General features: G+C 59.3%; 1 protein-coding gene and 1 long non-coding RNA gene across 3 annotated transcripts in view; one reads left to right on the forward strand and one right to left on the reverse strand.

Moving 5' to 3' along the window:
• IFFO2 (intermediate filament family orphan 2) overlaps positions 1 to 17,326 on the reverse strand; it is a 50,256-nt gene that overhangs the window by 18,629 nt on the left and 14,301 nt on the right. The window lies entirely within an intron of this gene.
• LOC122426264 lies at positions 8,129 to 9,124 on the forward strand. The gene is made up of 3 exons (XR_006265136.1): positions 8,129 to 8,259; positions 8,509 to 8,552; positions 8,894 to 9,124. It is a non-coding gene; the product is annotated as an uncharacterized LOC122426264 (long non-coding RNA).

Raw genomic sequence — 17,326 nt, forward strand, 5'->3', positions numbered from 1 at the left:
GCCCACCCTGACCCATCAGCTCATAAAACTTCCAGTCTTTTTTCTCTTGAAGGGAGTGGAGAGAGGGACACTTATGGTCAGTTTCTGGGTGATGAACACCATGCCGGGCCTTCATATACTCAAAAGATAAACTGTCACTTAATCCTGCCCTAAGCGTGGTCCCCATTTTACAGGCAGAGGAGACAGCATCAGAGGTAACCCGATTCCCTTTTCCCTTCTGCCACTTGAGCCTCCTGAAATCAATCCATTCTCCCAGGCCTGTCTCACATGTCATCTCTCCTCCAAACCAAGGCAGACACTCCCCTGGTTTTCCCTCCTTGAGCCCAGGCTTGACCTGGCAGGCCTCAGGATGCCATCGGCCCCGGGGCCGCTTCGCAGCGGCGTCTCATCCACAGAGCCAGCCCACGATGCCAGGGACGGCAGCAGACCAGCCCCCGTCTCCTCCGCGGCGCGGCGTGCTCAGGCCCAGGTCTGGCTCACGCTCCCACCAGCCCACGGGGACCGTCTCTGGCCCCAGCGTCCTCTCGCTCTGGCCCCACCTGCGGACGCCCTCCAGCCACGGCTCTCACAGCGTCCTAGGCTGTGGATGCTCACGAGGCAGGGAGGGTGGGCAACGGCGGTGCTGATGCTGCTGGGACTGGGCGGCCCCCACGGACGGGGCGCCGACAGTGTGCCCGGACCACCCTCGGGCGCTTCACAGAGCCTGCCTTCACTTCACAGGAACCTCTAGGCCGGGTTAGATCATCTCCATGAGATTGATGAAAACACTGGAGTCCAGAAGCACGAGGCCCCTCCCCCAGAATCACACAGGGGCAGGGGGCTGGGGTAGGGGCAGGGTGCTAGTCTACAGAAACAAGAGACTCAGAGAACTTCCAGAAACGAAGGCTGAAAGGGGCCAGAGTCCACCTAGACCACACCTCTGAGTACACAGATAAGGAAGGTGCAGGGTCACCCAGGGAGCGGATAGCGGGCCGCCCTCCCCTGCCCAGGCTGAAGGGCTTGAGTCTGAACCCCGGCATCTGCTTCTACCGCTTGGAGCCTCAGTCTCCCCATCTATAAAAGAGATGGAGTGTGAGCCCAGCACGCCCCGGGGACACTCAAGAAGAGCCATTCTGCCCCTACACTCTGGGCTCAGACCGGCGAGCCCACAGATGTACACGTGCGTGCAGACAGCATGGCCAACTCCTCCAGCACCCGCCTCCAGAGGTCTCGGGCACCCTGCGCCTGGCCCGTCGGGGCCCGGAGAGGACACGGGGGAGACACGGGTTCTACGTGGGGAAGGGGGCACAGAGGGGCGTTGCAGGAGTCGGGTCTAAAGTGGGGGTCTGGCCCCTCCCCAGCCGGTCATGATGACTATGTTCCCTGCCCTAACTCCAGCCTCACTTGTGAGGAGTCAGACATTGTTGAATGGATTTGCCGAATGAATGGATGGATGACCCAGGTGGCAAGCACCCTTCCCAGCCGGAGCCCCTTGGACAGCGTCCTCAGTCTGAGCCCCAGCCTGGGAACCTCACCACTCAGCTCCTACCGTCCACTTGGCTCCAGAGCCCCCCCTGGGAGAGGCCGGCGGGCTGGCCAGGCCAGAAGCGGGCCAGGAGAAGGAGAAAGTGTGTCTGTCCCACTCCCCACAGCTCCAGGCCCACGCAGGAGAGCAGGGAGGTCAGGGGTGTGGCGGGCGGGGGGAAGAGATGCCTCCCCGGGGTCAACACGGGCTCGGCCACCATCTTAGCAGAAGGAGCGGAGGCGGCCGCCCGCCCCCAGACCCAGCCAGATGTGGTCGCCCCGCATTCCTGAGGAGCCACCGCTGGACCACATGACGGATGGGAAGTCTGGGCAGGCTGCTGGGGGGAGGGGAGGCGCCGCGGGGCCAGCCCCCCGCCCCCACCCCCAGCCAACAACAGGGCCAGGGTCTCCCCGCCCCCACGGGCTCAGGGTGACACAGAGACCCACAGGAAAGGGGCCACAAAGCCTGGCTTCGGGGGGCGGAAGGCCGAGCTGAAGTCACTGGCAGTGAGACTGACTCACGGCTGCTTCACTTCCTGTCGGCCACAGAGAGAGGCTCCGGGGCTCCAGCTGCGGAGGAAAGCGGGTGCAGCCCCCGGATAACCATTTCAGTCCCCGCGGACAGTTCGCGGGGCCTCTGGGGAGAAAGTCCTGGAGACCCCGGGGCGGGGGCGGCGGGAGACCAGGGTAGCATGCTGCCCCTGCTGCTGGCCGGCTGTGTGACTCTGGGCAAGTCAGTCACCCTCTCTGGGCGGGAAGCGCGGCAGCCGCCCCTCTGAGGCTGTGAGAACAACACGGGGTCCACGGGTGTGTGCACACGCCCAGCCCCTCCCCTGGCACACAGCAAGCACACCGCAGACGCTCCAAGGCTCAACTCCGACTGCAGGATCCCACGGCTGCCTCCAGTGGCCAGGCCTCCGGGGAGCTGGGAGGGGCCACAGGAATGGTCCACACCTTGCCAGGGAGGGTGAGCCGCCGGCACGCCCAAGCCAGCTCACTCAGGTGATGGGAAGCAAGCTCAGGTGAGGCTGGGCTGGAGCCATGGGTGGAAAACTTCATTAGGGGCCAAGCATGGGCCCTGCCTCCGGCAGTGGGCAGATGGGCGGAGGGCAGTTTGCACCCGGCGCCCAGGGTGCTCACCCCAGAGCAGCTGGGTGCGGGCTGCAACGTGACTCCGGCCGGGGGCCTGCTGGAGCCATGCTGCCCGCCTGCCCACCGCCCACAGACGCAGAGAGGCGCCCCTGCCCTCCCCGCCTGGGCGTGCCTTGCCCCAGCCTCGCCGTGGAGCCGGGGCCCCGACTGCCAGCTCCTCACCTAGACTAACGTCTGAGCTGGAGGACCAGGCAGATCAGGGCGACCCTTCCTCAAATGCAGTCTCGCTGAAGCCAGTGGGCTACACAGATCAGAGCGGGTGCTCAGCAGGCCCCTACCCACTGACTTTTACTGAGCCCCCTAGAGAGCTAGAAATTCACAACCAGATCAACTTCCGCCTTCCACGCCACCCTACGTGTCCAAGACCACAAACAGTTCACGGCGCAGGCACAGGAAGAAAGAGACAAGCAAGAGGGCGGCGGGAGCGGGGTGGGCAGCCCAGCGCGGAAGTGCGTGGGCCTCCACGGCCCCTGACTCCCTGCTCTTGTCGGTTGAGCGCACCTTCTCTCTCCAGGAACCGGAGGAGCCGGGCCCCAGCCTGTGCATGGACAGGCCCCCGGCCCCCGAGCCCCGCTGGCATGGGCACCTCCCAGCCCTGCCGCCGCACGCTCACCATCCCCTTCCCCGTGGACTCCGGCACTCCCGCCCGCACCCAGCCCCTGATCTGGGGGAAGGGACGCCTCCCAGACGTGCCCATCAGAGGCCCAGCTGCCCAGCTGCACTCTGCTGCTCACAAGGAAACACAAATTAAATGCCAACTGATTGTCTCCGCGGAGGAGGTATTAATTTAATGTGAACACTTAACCAGGGCAGCCGATTCCATTACAGGCAGGCGGTAATGGCCCAAGCAGGCCGGAGCACAGGCTGGGAGCTGGTGATAGGCTGGGTGGGGCAGCCACGTTATCAAGTGTGCGCCTCTTCCCAGCAAGCTGGCACCACACACGCGCGCGTGAGCACACACAGACACATAACGCACACACATGCACTCGCTCTCAACCTGAAACAGCATCTGTCTCCAGGGCTTCCCAACAGAGCGGTCTGTGCGAGGCTACTCAGGGTGGGTGGGGGTCTCAGGTCCGCTGGGAAGCACAATGTAGAGAAGAGGGTTCTGGGCTAGAGCGGGCAGGAGACCCTAGCTCAAGTCCAGCTCTGTCGCTAATTCACTGCACAAACCCAGCAAGCCTTTCCTCCGCCGGGGCCTCTGGTCTATAATACGATCTCCGAGTCCCTCTAGATAAGACCCGCACACCCTGGATGTGGCCCTTCCTCGGAGCCAGAAACAGGAGACGGCCTCAGGGACACGGCTGCCACCCAGAGTCACCCTGGGTGATGGCATCGAGCCAGCGGCCCCTGCCCTCAGCACCAGTGACCAGCAAGCCAGGAGTGGGGTGGCAGCATGTGTTTTTAGAATTAGTTTTTATTGGAGAAGAGTTGCTCCCCCATGTCGTGTGAGCATCTCCTGCACGGCAGAGGGAATCAGCTGTCTGTACACACAGGGCCCCTCCGTCTCGGACCGCCTTCCCATCCAGGCCACCCCAGTGCGTTAAGTAGAGTTCCCTGCCCTGCACGCCACCTTCTCCTCAGTTTATCTGGTTCACTCACAGCGTCAGTCATGTGTGGGCTTCCCTGGAGGCGCAGGGATAAAGAATCCGGCAGAGGCGGGCTCCATCCCTGGGTGGGAGAGATCCCCTGGAGGAGGAATGGCAACTCCACTCCAGCATTCCTGCCTGGAGAACCCCACGGACAGAGGAGCCTCGCGGGCTACAGTCCATGGGGTCACAAAAGAGCTCAACACGACTGAGTGAGCACTTAGCGCACGCACACGAATCCCAATCTCCCAATTCCTCCCCCTCTCCTTGTCCCCTTTGGTATCCATACATCTGTTCTATGTGTGGCTATTTCGCCTTACCATTTATACCATGTTTCTGGAGTCCACATGTGCGCGCTAATACACGGTATTTGTTTCTCTTCCTGTGCATTGATTCAGCCTTTGTCCACTCATTCACTCCATGATCGGTTCTGGACTGTGTGCCATGAGCTGCTCAGGCCCAATAGAATCAAAGATGACGTGAGTCTCCACCGGGCCCTCTGAGGGCAGCAAATGGAGAAGGCCGCCTGCCCCTGCAGGGCCCCCAGAGGGCCCGCTGACCCCTAGCTAGAAACCTCAGTTTCCTCCTCTGTGAAAAGGCGGCAGTAGCCTCACCTTGCAGGCTTCATGGATGGTAAAAGCGCTCAAATGAAGGTTCGCAGGCGCCCTTCTGGACGAGGGCCATTCTCAGCACTGGCGTGGCCCAGCCTGGCCCGTCTGGGAGGGGCAGTGACAGGTGGGTATGCAAGCCCCAGACCACCCAAGCAGGGACACGTCTCCACCCTGCCCCGGCCCCCTGCGGATCTAGCAGCTACTGAGAGGGGCTGGCAAGTGAGTTTTCCCAGCCAGGCGCTGACAGCAAGCCCGGCCAACGGACGGCAGGGCCGAGCTGCATGGAGTGATTCCCACTCTCCCTGCCTGTTCTGGGGACACGGCTACCCTTTACCGGGCAGCTGGCAGGCCTCTGGGGCGCTCCACGGGGAGTCGCCAGGCCTTGAGAGAGTGGGGAGGAAGAGACTGGTAAGTCTGTCACTGGACCGCAGCCCCCAGGCCCACACCGCCTCGGGCAACGAGGCAGCCAGTGTCAGTGCAAGCTACCCGCACCGGGTCCTTTCTCTCTCTAAAAAAAACACATTTATTTGGTTGCACCGGGTCTTAGTTGCAGCATGCAGGATCTTTAGTTGTGGCATGTGAACTCTGAGTTGCAGCACGTGAGATCTAGCTCCCCGACCAGGGATCGAACCCAGGCCCCCTGCATCGGGAGCGTGGACTCTTAGCCACTGGACCCCCCAGGAAAGTCCCAGTGTATCTGGCCCCGTCTCTGCCCAGACTTACTGCGTGATCTCAGGCAAGTCCCTTCTCCTCCTCTAGCCTCATTTTCCCATTCTTAATGCAGTGGTGTCAGACTGGGTAAGTTCAAAGGGCTCCCCTAGTCAGGCCAGGAAACAATTTCCACAGTGCCTGGACAGACAGACATCCCAAGCCATCAGGAAAACTATCTGATGAACCACAGAGAGTCAAAGCCAGCTGGGACATCAGCCTTTGGGTTCAAACCAGTGTGTGTGGTGGAGAGGGGGGCAGGGGTTCTGCAGTCAGGGGTCCCAGGGTCAAACCCCAGCTATATACACACCTTGCCCCTCTGTGACCTGGCACAGGCTGCCAACGCTGTCTGAGCTTTGCTAAGACCACCCACCTCGCAAGGCTGTTTGCAACGAGTCAACCGACCCATGACGACGGGTGCAGTCAGCGGCCTTACCCTCGTGACCTCCCAGCTGCCAGCGGTCAGAAAGACTGGGAGCATAGGCCCAGGCCACACTACAAGTGACAGGGCCGGACCTGAGCCCAGGACTGGGGACCCCACAGCCTCTATGCTGCCGGAATCATCACATGGATGCGATGGGGAGAATGAGCTGGATGCCGCTATCACCTGGCTGGGGGCCGGGGGCACGTGGCGGGGGCCGGGGGCTGCCGAGGGAGTAGAGCCAGATGCTGACACCGCTGCTTCCGTGGCCGCAAAACCCAGCCTGCGTCCTGCTTCTGCCCCCCTCGCCCCTCGATGAGCCCCAGGAAAGAACGGGCACTGCTCAGGCTTAGAGGTCTGTCCTGAATAGGTCCACCATGTCAGCAGGCAAGGCTAAGGCACGAGGGGTCCCCTGGTCTCGTGGGGTCACCCCGGCAGGCACTGGAGGTCCTTCTCCCAGGCCCAGACGCCCCTGCTCACGTGCCCCCAAGCCAATCTCAGGCTCCAGCTGTTTACACCAGCCTTCTGCTCCAGTGACCTGGTGTCCATGTCTACCCAGGTGGCCAGCCTCACTCCCGCTTTGGTGCCGTTTATCAAAAGCCCCTTTGGAGACCCGGCAGCTCTGTGGATGCCCATCACCCCACAGCTGGGGGCTGGGGGGCAGTGCCCTCCTTCCAGAGCCTCTGCCTACAAACCACGCCAAGTGGCACTGACCCCCTCCCCCAAGCCAAGCAGGCTGATACGAAGCGGCTCAGTGAGCACCTCCTGGGGAGGAGGAATCTGCATCCCAAAGCGCAGGCCACCATCAGGTTTCTGGACACCACTTCCAGCCTCTTCCAGCCTTGCAACACCTTCATCACCTCCTCCAGGGAGCCCCTCAGGACTGCCCCAGAATGAGTCGCTACACCCATCCAAGTGTCTCCAGCCCTGGCACGTGCCTTCCTCATATCTGGGGTGCTGTAAGTATTCACTTCTCTGCCTGTATCATCAGACTCTGCTCTCCTGGAGACACAGAGGACTGGCTTTCACTGTAAAATGCTTATTTCTTGCTAGACTAGTCACTTTACTCCCACCCTAGATCTGTGAGGCAGGCATTACCCTTCCCACTTTACAGGTGAATAAACTGAGGCCCGGGGGAACTGCCTTGCTCCAGGCCAGGCCCAGGTCCACCTGACTCCCACGCCTGAGCAGCCTGGCAGTGGTAAGAATGTTCCGCTGGTTCTATAAACCCCACTCCCTTCCGTGTCCCCCAGCACACTGCTCGGGAAACACCGCCAAATGACCCTGCCGGGGTCGGCACTGGTGTGCAGTGGTCACGGCCACTGACTTGGAAGCCGGCCGCTTAGCCTGTTGACTCACTTCCTGGGCCCCAGGGAGGAGAAAGGCCCTAGGGTTCCACCTCCACTGGCCAAGACAGACCTGCCCACAGCCTGCCGCCCATCCCGCCCCCAGAGCTGGCTGGAGCAAAGCCCCAATCCTGCCGTGCGCCTGGTTCCCATCTTTAGGGCAGGGGCTAGCGGGAGCACCTGCCTTGCGGGGCTGGTACATTAAATGAGTCAGCATCCGCTACGCACTCAGCCCAAGCTCAGCTCCCAGTAAACACTCAGTGGATGGACACTGATGAACCACGGAATGTGGGCTCTACACTGTCTCTCCTGCCGTGGAGAATGGCCAGCTCAAGCCAGGATGGCAGGTCTGCGGGGTGGGGGTGGCCAGGGCCCCGGGCAATAGGCAGGACCCCCAGGCACCAAGCCAGACTCCCCGCGCTTGACGCCTGGTGACACGCGGGACCGTCAACAAGCCTTTGGAGGCTTGCCTCATCTCAGAAGGACGTCTCACTGCCCCCATGCCCAAGTTAGCGCCACACCCTGGGGCTGGCACAAGACAGGCACCTAGGATGCCCCAGCGAGCGGGGGTGGGTGCTTCTGGGAAGCCCAGCGCGGCAGCCTCCGCGTCTGCTGCAGCCCAACCCCTCCGGCTGTCAGCTAAGATTCCATCTCCTTTTCCCCATGGCAGATTCAACAAACACTTCCCAAGTGCCCACTTAGGAGCACAGGACTGAATTAAAAGGACTCTCCTCCCCTTGCAAGAGGAGTGATGAGTCTCGGGGCTCCCCCCAGGTGGGACCTCAGCCCCGTCCCCCAGGCGTGGGTCCTCAGTCCCCCACAACCCCTCAAGGGCCGGAAGACCTGGGCACCGCTGCCTCATGCCCTGAGAGTGAGGACGGAAGAGGGTGCACACCCCGGGCTCTTGGAGAGGCATCTTCGCTCTGCCCGTGAGTGAAGGGGCCCCATCTGGGCGGCCCCTGCCCACTGGTACCCAGGGCAGGAGGGAGGAAGGCAAGGCTCCACCACCACACTGAAAACACCCGTGGTCTCCAGAGAGACAGAGGCTTGCGGCTGGGGACAGGGGTGGGAGGGAGACTTGTCCCTGTCCCCCTCTGTACCTTTTCCTTTAATCATAGTAAAATACTCAGAAAATTTACCATGCCAACCATTTTTTAAAATTTTCTCTCTTTCTTTAGGCTGCTCTGGATCTTGTCGCGGCGTGGGCTTTTCTCGAGCTGCAGTGAGTGGGGACCATTCTCCAGCTGTGGTGCTCGGCCTGCCCACTGTGGTGGCCTCTCTTGTTGTGGAGCACAGGCTTAGCTGCCTTGAGGCGGGGGGGTCTTCCCGGACTAGGGATCAAACCCGTGTCTCCTGTATTGGCAGGCGGAGTCTTTACCCCGAGCCACCAGGGAAGCCGTCTTAACCCCTGCTAACTGAGCAGTTCAGTGGCATTAGGCACATTCCCACTGCAGTGTAGCCATCACCCCCACACAAAACCAGAATTCTGCCCCCAGTAAACAATAACTCCCCGGTCCCCCTCCCCCAGACCCTGGCAACCACCATTCTACTTCCCATCCCCAGGAATCTGACTGCCCTAGGCCCTTCACATAAGTGGAATCAGACGGCATTTGTCTTATCGAGACAGGCTCATTGCCCTCAGCACAACGTCCTCAACGTTCATGTCTGTTGTAGCGTGCGTCTGAATTTCTTCTCCTGTATCTTTTTAAACTTTCAATCATGTAACGTGTCAACTAGTCAAGAAAATCAAAGTCATTAAGACAAAAATACCCACTCGTTTTCCCTTTGTTTTAAATTGCCCCAGTATTTTACAGTGATTACACAAGAAACAGAAAGGAAAAAAAAAAAAAAAACAGGTAAGCCAACAAACAAAAAAACAAACAAAAAACCAAGAAATGTGTGCTTTCCCCACTTAACACATGGCAAGCACCCTTCTCAGCAGGTAATACAGTGGGTGACCATGAATCTCCTGGGTCCTGCATCTTGGTACACACAGATTTGCATATTGGTCCAGTTATCTCCATGGAGTGGGTTGCTGGGTCAAGGGTTCCAGTGTGGAAAAGACTTCTCTGCCCCTCAAAAGTGCTGGGTGTGACAAGGCTGTTCTCTCACGGGGCTCAGCCGCTGCCCACGGAGCCAAAGAAAAAGCTGGGTCCTCACCCCAGCTCAGCAGCAAGAATGTTCTGTGCCTCAGTTTCCCGATTAGTCAAATAGTCCAAAGGTTGCCCCTCCATTGGATGGAGGAAGACCCCATCATAAATACTGTCCTTCCTCACCCTCACTGGGGTGGTACTCTGCCTTCGCCAAGGAGCCAGGGCTGGGCGATCAGGCTTGTCTGAGAAACAGGCCCCGTCTCCTCTCTTCCAAAAGGGCAGACGTTCCCACCGTGTGTGTGATGAGCCCCGGAGCAAGTGGCCACACGCGAGGGTGGGGAAGACATGCCCCCGGCGCGTCCGGCCCCAGGCGTGCCACGCTGCGTCATACCTCGAAACCTTGGCCTGTACCCGTGCACTCTGCCGGGAAGCCTCCCTCTACATGCCCGCTTCATCATTTGCCAACTTCAGGACTCAGCCTGTATACCTCCTCCTCCAGGAAGCCTTCCTTGGCTCCTTGGTCAGGATCAAGTGCCCCTTGTCTGTGTTCCAGAGACCCTGGTCACTCGCTACTGAGGTTGTCTGTCCACCTGTTGGTTTCCCCTACTTAACTCAGCCCTTATAAGACGAGACTCTGGCTCCCAGCTGCAACCCCGGAGTGTAGCTTGGAGCCTGGCACAGTAGGCACCAGATAGATGTTCGCTGGATAAAGGGTCCCTGGAAAGGTCACCTGCAGGGCCTTCCCTAAGAGGCTACTCTGGAGTCGGTGCAGAACCTACTCCCTGCGGGGCCCTGGACACGACCGCCCCGCCGCTCCCCAACCCTAGCCTCAGTTTCCCCACACGACTCCGCAGTCCCCGCCAGCTCTCCTGCTCCCCACCCAAACACCAGGCCCACCTCTCACGGGGCAGACGGTGGGCAGGTTAGCACTCACAGCCCTCCGTCCCTAGGACTCAGCCTGTCTGCCTGGGCCTGGCAGGGCGGACGCCCACCCAACCCCCACCCCTAGGGTCAGCAGCTCTCTGCCTCGGGGACGCCATCTCTTGTTCAAGTCCAGGAGCCAGGAGGGGACCCAGGCAGCCAGACCAAGGAGTGGGAGGCCCCGGGGGTCTGTGACTGGGAGGCTAGGGGAGCCCCACCCAAGGACGTGTTTATAGCTTGGAGGAAAAACAGCAACTCCCAAGGCTATTTTGGAAACCTAATGTGCACTTTGGGCCTCTCTGTTGTTTATGTCGAGGGCCCATGCCGCCCTGCAGGTAAACGCACGGCCTGCGGGTCTGCAACTCAAGGCCGTGATCCCGCCAGGCCCACATCACTACTCACACCATGCCCAGCACACTCGGACCAGCGAGGGGCGGACATCCAAGGAGAGCCCAGGAGGCAGGAGTTGGCACACACCCTGTTCTGGGTTCACACCAAGGCCCTGCAGCCTTGAGCAAGTTGCCGCTCCGGGCCTCAGTGTACCCTTCTGTGAAATGGGAAGGAATGACCCCCTCTGGGATTAAATGAGGGCTGGCAAGAATAAACAGGCTCCAGGTGTAATAAAAAAAAAAACAACGCAGAACATGGGTCCCCAGCACCTCAGAATGGGAACGTACAGAAGCCCAGGCCTTTGCGCATGAGGAGCCCAAAGCTCAGAGGAGTGAAGCGGCGTGCCCGAGGTCACACAGCCAGGCAGTGGCGGGGGGTGCTGGAACCCAGAACCTGCGCTTCCTGCCAAGCCCCTGCTGAGGGGGGGAGGACAGCCCCGAGCAGTCCTCAGGGAGGGAGGAAGGGAGAGCAACGAGGACCCGGGAACCAACCACAGGCACACGGGAGGCTGGCGCGTGGCGGACGGAGCGCGGCCCACCGCCCGGCCCGCCCTGCGGGCTGGTGTCCCTGCCACGGCTGCCCGGGAAGGCCGCGGGCCCCAGCAGGCAGGCATGAGACCTGGTCCCCCGCGCCGAGTGGGACTAGTGACCACACACAGCTCAAGGGGACGGACGCCTGACCTTACACCAGCCGCCAGCCACCACGCAGCCTGACATGCAACTGTTTTGTTTTTTTTTTTGACTGCCCTGCTCAGCATGAGGGATCTCAGCCCCCCGGACAGAGACTGAACCCCCTGCAGGAGAAGCACGGAGTCTTAACCACTGGACCACCAGGGAAGTCCCCCTGACATTCAACTTGATGTGAACCAGTGGGCAGGACATGGGGGCTCCCCCAACACACACAGACAGATACACACAGAGCATTCCTCCCACCCATCCACAGGGCTGGGGTACGCCTCTCAGAGGAGAGAGAGAGGTCAAAAAGAGCAGAGACGCTTCTGCAACAGTAACACCCCAGCAGAGGACCTTATAGGAGCCGCGAGCCTCCTCATCCCCATTCTGCCGACAGGGACACTGAGGCTCGGAGAGGTAAGGTGACTTATCCAGGTCTCATAATCGTAATAGTTAACAACATGAAGTGTTAGGGTGTGACAGGCACTATCAACTCATTTAATCCTCACTCATTTAATCCTGCCTTATGAGGTAGATGCTACTAAGCAGGCCCATTTTACAGATGAGGAAACTGAGGCACAGGGGAGTGAAGCCACGTGGGCAAGGTCACAGAGCTCAGAAGTGGTCCAGGCAGTCTGGCTCCAGAGCCCAGACCCAAAACCACCAGACGCACCCACCTCTGTACGGAGCCGCAGATGCTGCAGGAGAACACGGGTCTCTCTGACCCCAGGGCCCAGGTGCCCTTCCCTGGGCCGCATGGCCTCGTGACGAGAAGGAGAAGGTCAGGGAGTGGGACCTCAGTCTCCCAGGGGTCAGTGAGTGAGTGTGAGTGCTCGGTCATGGCCGACTCTTCGTGACCCCCTGGACTGTGGCCCACCAGGCTCCTCTGTCCATGGGATTCTCCAGGCAAGACTACTGGAGTGGGTTGCCATGCCCTCCTCCAGGGGATCTTCCCGACCCAGGGACTGAACCCGCATCTCTTGTGTCTCCTGCATTGACAGGTGGATCCGTTACCACCAGTGGGAAGCCCCCTCAGGGGTCCAAATGGGCACCCAGTTCAGTGGGCACCCCCTCCAAGCTGTCAGAGCGAAGCACAGAGGCCCGCATCCTGGGCCCCGCTGGGTCCTGACAGAGTGGCCCCCAGAGCGAGGGTCTCCTAGGCCTGCCCACCCCCAGGACCCTCAGATGGGCAGGGCTAAGGAGCCTCCAGTCCCCCACGCTGCCCAAATCCTGCCTGGTCCTCAGCCCAGGGGGAGGCAGAGGGTCACCAATCCCAGCCCTGCCCAGGGACCAGCAGAGATTCCCTTCTCAACTCAAACCCATCTGGGGCTTCTGTTCCCCCCAGACTTGGTGCTCCAACCACACGATGCCTGGACTCGACAAGAAGCCAAGAAGGAGACGGTCCAAGGCTGAGGGACGGGAAGCAGGAGCCTTGGGGTGGCGGGGGAGGAGACCCCTCACACAGCCACACTGCGGCCCCTTATCTCAACCCTGATGTCAACAGACAGACTCAGCCACTCCCCAGCGGGTGGCCTGGTAAAAGTGACTCTGCTTCTCGGAACCTCAGTTTCCTCATCTATAAAATGGGGTACCTGCCTCACTGCGTTGTGAAGATACACAAGATCGTGAACACCAAGCATCTCACATTACTTTTCACCTTAGCGGGCAGACCTCAATTCCAGCTGCTGGGGATGGGGGTTGGGGGGTGGGGGGTTGTTGTTTCAGGGTCCAGGGTTCTGGGCTTGACTGCGATGTACCATTCTGCCCCTCAGAGGCTTCATTCTCTGGGTCCTTCTCCCCAGTGCTGGGGCTGGGGCGCTTGGTATCCAAGTAGCCAGCACATGCAGGCCCTCAACCCCTGTTTGCGCGCTGGATGAACGAATGAGCCTGTGGACTGGAGCCCCGCGAGCAGCCGCAAGCAGGCCTGGGTGCGTGTCCCGCTCTGCCCGCATCCCAGGCGGTCCCGGGACCCATTTGCACAAGGAAGCTCTGACCACCCCTGGGTGCTCAGGCTCTCTCTCCGCCAGCCACCCACTCCAGGCAGCCTGCCAGGGGTGGGCCCTTTCCCAACCTGCCGGCCTCCCAGGGACAGACGGCCGGTCCACGCCCACCCCAGCAGGCCCACAAAGGCAGCAGGCAGCCTCCTCCTGGTGACTTGGCCTTGGGACAGATGGATCTTGGTGTGATGTCTGCCAAGCCAGATGGCCTGGCTGCTTTAAGGGGCCAGGATACCAGCTGGGCGTCCTGCCCCAGCAGGCAGGGCTCTTAACCCCTTCCTGCCCCGGCCCTGGGACTCGGCGCCCCCCCGACCCCGAATCACTGTCCCTAACAGTGAGGCCTCCTGCCCTCCAGCCTCGGGGGGGAGGGGCCCCCCAGGGAGGGTCAGAGAGGCCGTGGGGTGAAAGGGAGCCGCAGAGCAGATGCGAGTGGAGGCGGTCCCACTGCTCGGCTCAGAGGCAGGCCCGGCCCGCCAGGAGTCTGCCAATCCAGAGGGCGGCAGGAGGGTGCTGGATCCTGGCTGGGGAGCCCCAGGGAGCCAGCTGCCTCGCTTCCAGGATGCCCATCCGGGCAGAGACTGCCAGATCCGAAGGCCGTCAGCTACCTTTATCAGGCAGAAAAACCCACTCCCCGAGACAATCACCCAGAAACAGCACTGGCCTGCGAAGGAGGAGCCCCAACCCCAGCCGTCTGGCTGAACGGCGGCAGACACGCTGCTCGACCTCTCTGCGCCTCAGTCTCCCCATCAGGAAAGGTGGGCCCGGGAGATCCCTGGGCTCCAGGGCCACTTTCCGCTCAGAGGGCGCAATGACTCCAGGAGAAGGAATGTGCCTCCTCCCCTCCCCACCCCCAGGAACTTGTGGAATCCTAGAGGGACCAGTCAGATCATTTCTCCATGAAGAGCATGTCCCAACCACGACCAGAGCGCAGGCATGAGTCAAGAGGACTTCAGGCAGGAAGAAGGGAAGCTTCTGGGATTCAGAGGGGGACTGAGGCAGCCTGCAGAAGGCGGGGAGGGTCTTCACCAGGCAGTGCCCCACCCAACCCCCTACTGGACAAAAGGCTAAACAAGAGGAAATGTAGCACACGGATCAGGGCCAGAGACCAGGAAGTGTTTCCCACGGAAGAGGCTACAAGGACGCAATTACAGAAGATGCCTCGAGGGGAAGGCTCTGGAATGTCCTTCCCAGGCAGTAAAATCTCTAATGGGATTTGCAGAGGTCCTACCCTCAAGAGAGGAACAGATGACCGCTAGCGACCCTCTGCAGACAGCAAGCCAGTCTCCACAGCAAAGCGGGGCCTCAGAGGCTCTGCACTTGGGTGCCCGGCCAACCTGATGTTCCAGGTGAACAATGGGGTCATCTCAGGGCACAGCACAGCCAGGTTCAGCTGCGGCCTGGGACCTGCATGCCAGTCCAGCCAGCATCTCAGGACAGAGGCTGCAGAGGACTTGAGAAAAGCCCAAGAACGCATCAAAACAACCGAGGAGGGAAGGACAGGGCCAGAGGGCTGCCAGCCAGGAGTGGGAGCCGCCTGTCAGCCCATCAGAGATGCAAGAACATGGGACTGGGGTCCACAGACGTGGCTCCGAGTCCAAAGTCTGCCACCAACATTGAGTATAACCTTCAGCAAGTGACTACTCCTCTGAAAAGTGCGTGTTGGGGGAGAAATCAAACATCTCTAAGGACTCTTACAGCTCTGATTTAACAGTCATTTGGCGAACTCCCTAGGGACAGGAGTCTGCCATCATCCCCAGGAGCCAAACATAGGGCCAAGTACAAGCACTCTAAAAATGGTGGATGGATGGATGAAGGGATGGATAAATAGAGAGGGGGATGGATGGATGGAGGGAAGAAGGGATGGATGGATGAATAGAGAGACAGATGATGGGTAGATGGATGGGTAAATGGATGGATGCATGGATGGATGGATGGATGAATCAACAGAAACAGATGATGGATGGATGGATGGATGGATGGATAGATGGATGGATGGATGAATAGAGAGATGATGGATAGATGGATGGGTAAATAGATAGATGGATGGATAAATGGATGGATGGGTGGATGGATGGATGGATGAATAGAGAGATGATGAATAGATAGATGGATAAATGGATGGATAGGTGGATGGATAAATGGATCGATGGATGGATGAATAGAGACAGATGATGGATGGATGAATGGAAGGGTGGATGGATGGATGAATAAATAGAGATGAGGGATAGATGGATGGGTAAATAGATAGATGGATGGATAAATAGATGGATGGGTGGATGGATGGATGGATGAATAGAGAGATGATGAATAGATAGATGGATAAATGGATGGATAGGTGGATGGATAAATGGATCGATGGATGGATGAATAGAGACAGATGATGGATGGATGAATGGAAGGGTGGATGGATGGATGAATAAATAGAGATGAGGGATAGATGGATGGGTAAATAGATAGATGGATGGATAAATGGATGGATGGGTGGATGGATGGATGGATGAATAGAGAGATGAATAGATAGATGGATAAATGGATGGATGGGTGGATGGATAAATGGATGGATGGATGGATGGATGAATAGAGACAGATGATGGATGGATGAATGGAAGGGTGGATGGATAGATGAATAAATGGAGTAAATAGATAGATGGATGGATGGATGGATGAATAAATAGATGATGGATGGATGGATGGGTAAATGGAAGGATGGATGGATGGAAGGATGGATGGAAAGGTGGATGGATGGATGATTAAGTGGAGGAGTTCCTGAAAAAGAAGAGCAGAAGGTCTTTGGCGTCTGTTGTTACAATTCCTTACTCTTGCCCTCAAGGCCTCCCTGGAACCACCTTCCCAGGATACAGACCTCCCAGCATCCAACCCCTCTTCTCTGATTTGTACACAGAGGTGCACACAGCTACAGGCACATACTTAAATATGCAACAGGCTCCAAGCACTGTGACCCAACTCTGAATCCTGAGAATGGAGGCTCTGGTTCCCAAAAGCCATGAGACTTGTCTGCTCCAGGCTCCCCCCACCGGGAGCCTTCACCTCCTGAAGCACCCACCCAAAGCTGGGTCTGGAACGAGGCTGGACAGTGGTGGAAGCCCAGTGACAATCCTCTAAGACCCAAGTTCACACGCCAGCTCTGCCCCTTTCCTGGCCATGGCAAGCGACACGTCACTTCACCTGCGGAGACTCGGTTTCCCCATCTATACGGCGGGCACAACCACATCTACCCTTCGGGAGTCTTGTGAAGTTTAAGAATCTTGTGCAGTTAAAAAAAAAAAAAAAAAGGGCTGTGAAGTTTTAAACTGTATCAGCCACACGGGATGCTCTCGGGGCACCGTGAGGGGAATCTTTCGGAGTTCCAAGATCCTGGCTTCCTTCTAGGAGGAGGTGAGGCCGGGCCAAGCCTCCCAGGACATCTCTGCTTGGGCCCTGTGATCCTTTCCACCTCATTTCCCACCTTGGGGGTGGGTGATGGCCAGGACATAAGCCCAGCAGAAGCTACAAAGCGGCCTTTGTCTAGGAGACGAAACCCTAAACCGGCTGCCTTGACGTCAACCCTGGGAAACCAGTGCCAGGACAGCCTTCAACATCACCCCTCTGCCAAGGTCTGGGAGTGAGGGCTTCACCCACAAGCCCTTGCAGAGATAGCCTGTGGGCTCACAAGAACCTGGAAGCCACCTTCCCGTGGCTTTAAGAAGGAACAGCTGCCCCAGGGACCCCTGCGGTGCAAGACAGGACTTGACCCCCGTCCCCCTGTATCTCAGGCCAAGGGCCAGGACCAGGAACGTGTACCCATTCCTCAGCCTGGGAGACTGAGTCTGGGAGTCAGAGGCGGGACGTATCCTAGAAGGGTCCACCAGGTCCAGGTTGGAGTTCTAGCTCTGCCCCTCCACACGACGAGACATCAGGACAGGG

Source organism: Cervus canadensis, chromosome 24 (assembly GCF_019320065.1).
Source record: "Cervus canadensis isolate Bull #8, Minnesota chromosome 24, ASM1932006v1, whole genome shotgun sequence".
Lineage (NCBI taxonomy): Eukaryota > Metazoa > Chordata > Mammalia > Artiodactyla > Cervidae > Cervus > Cervus canadensis.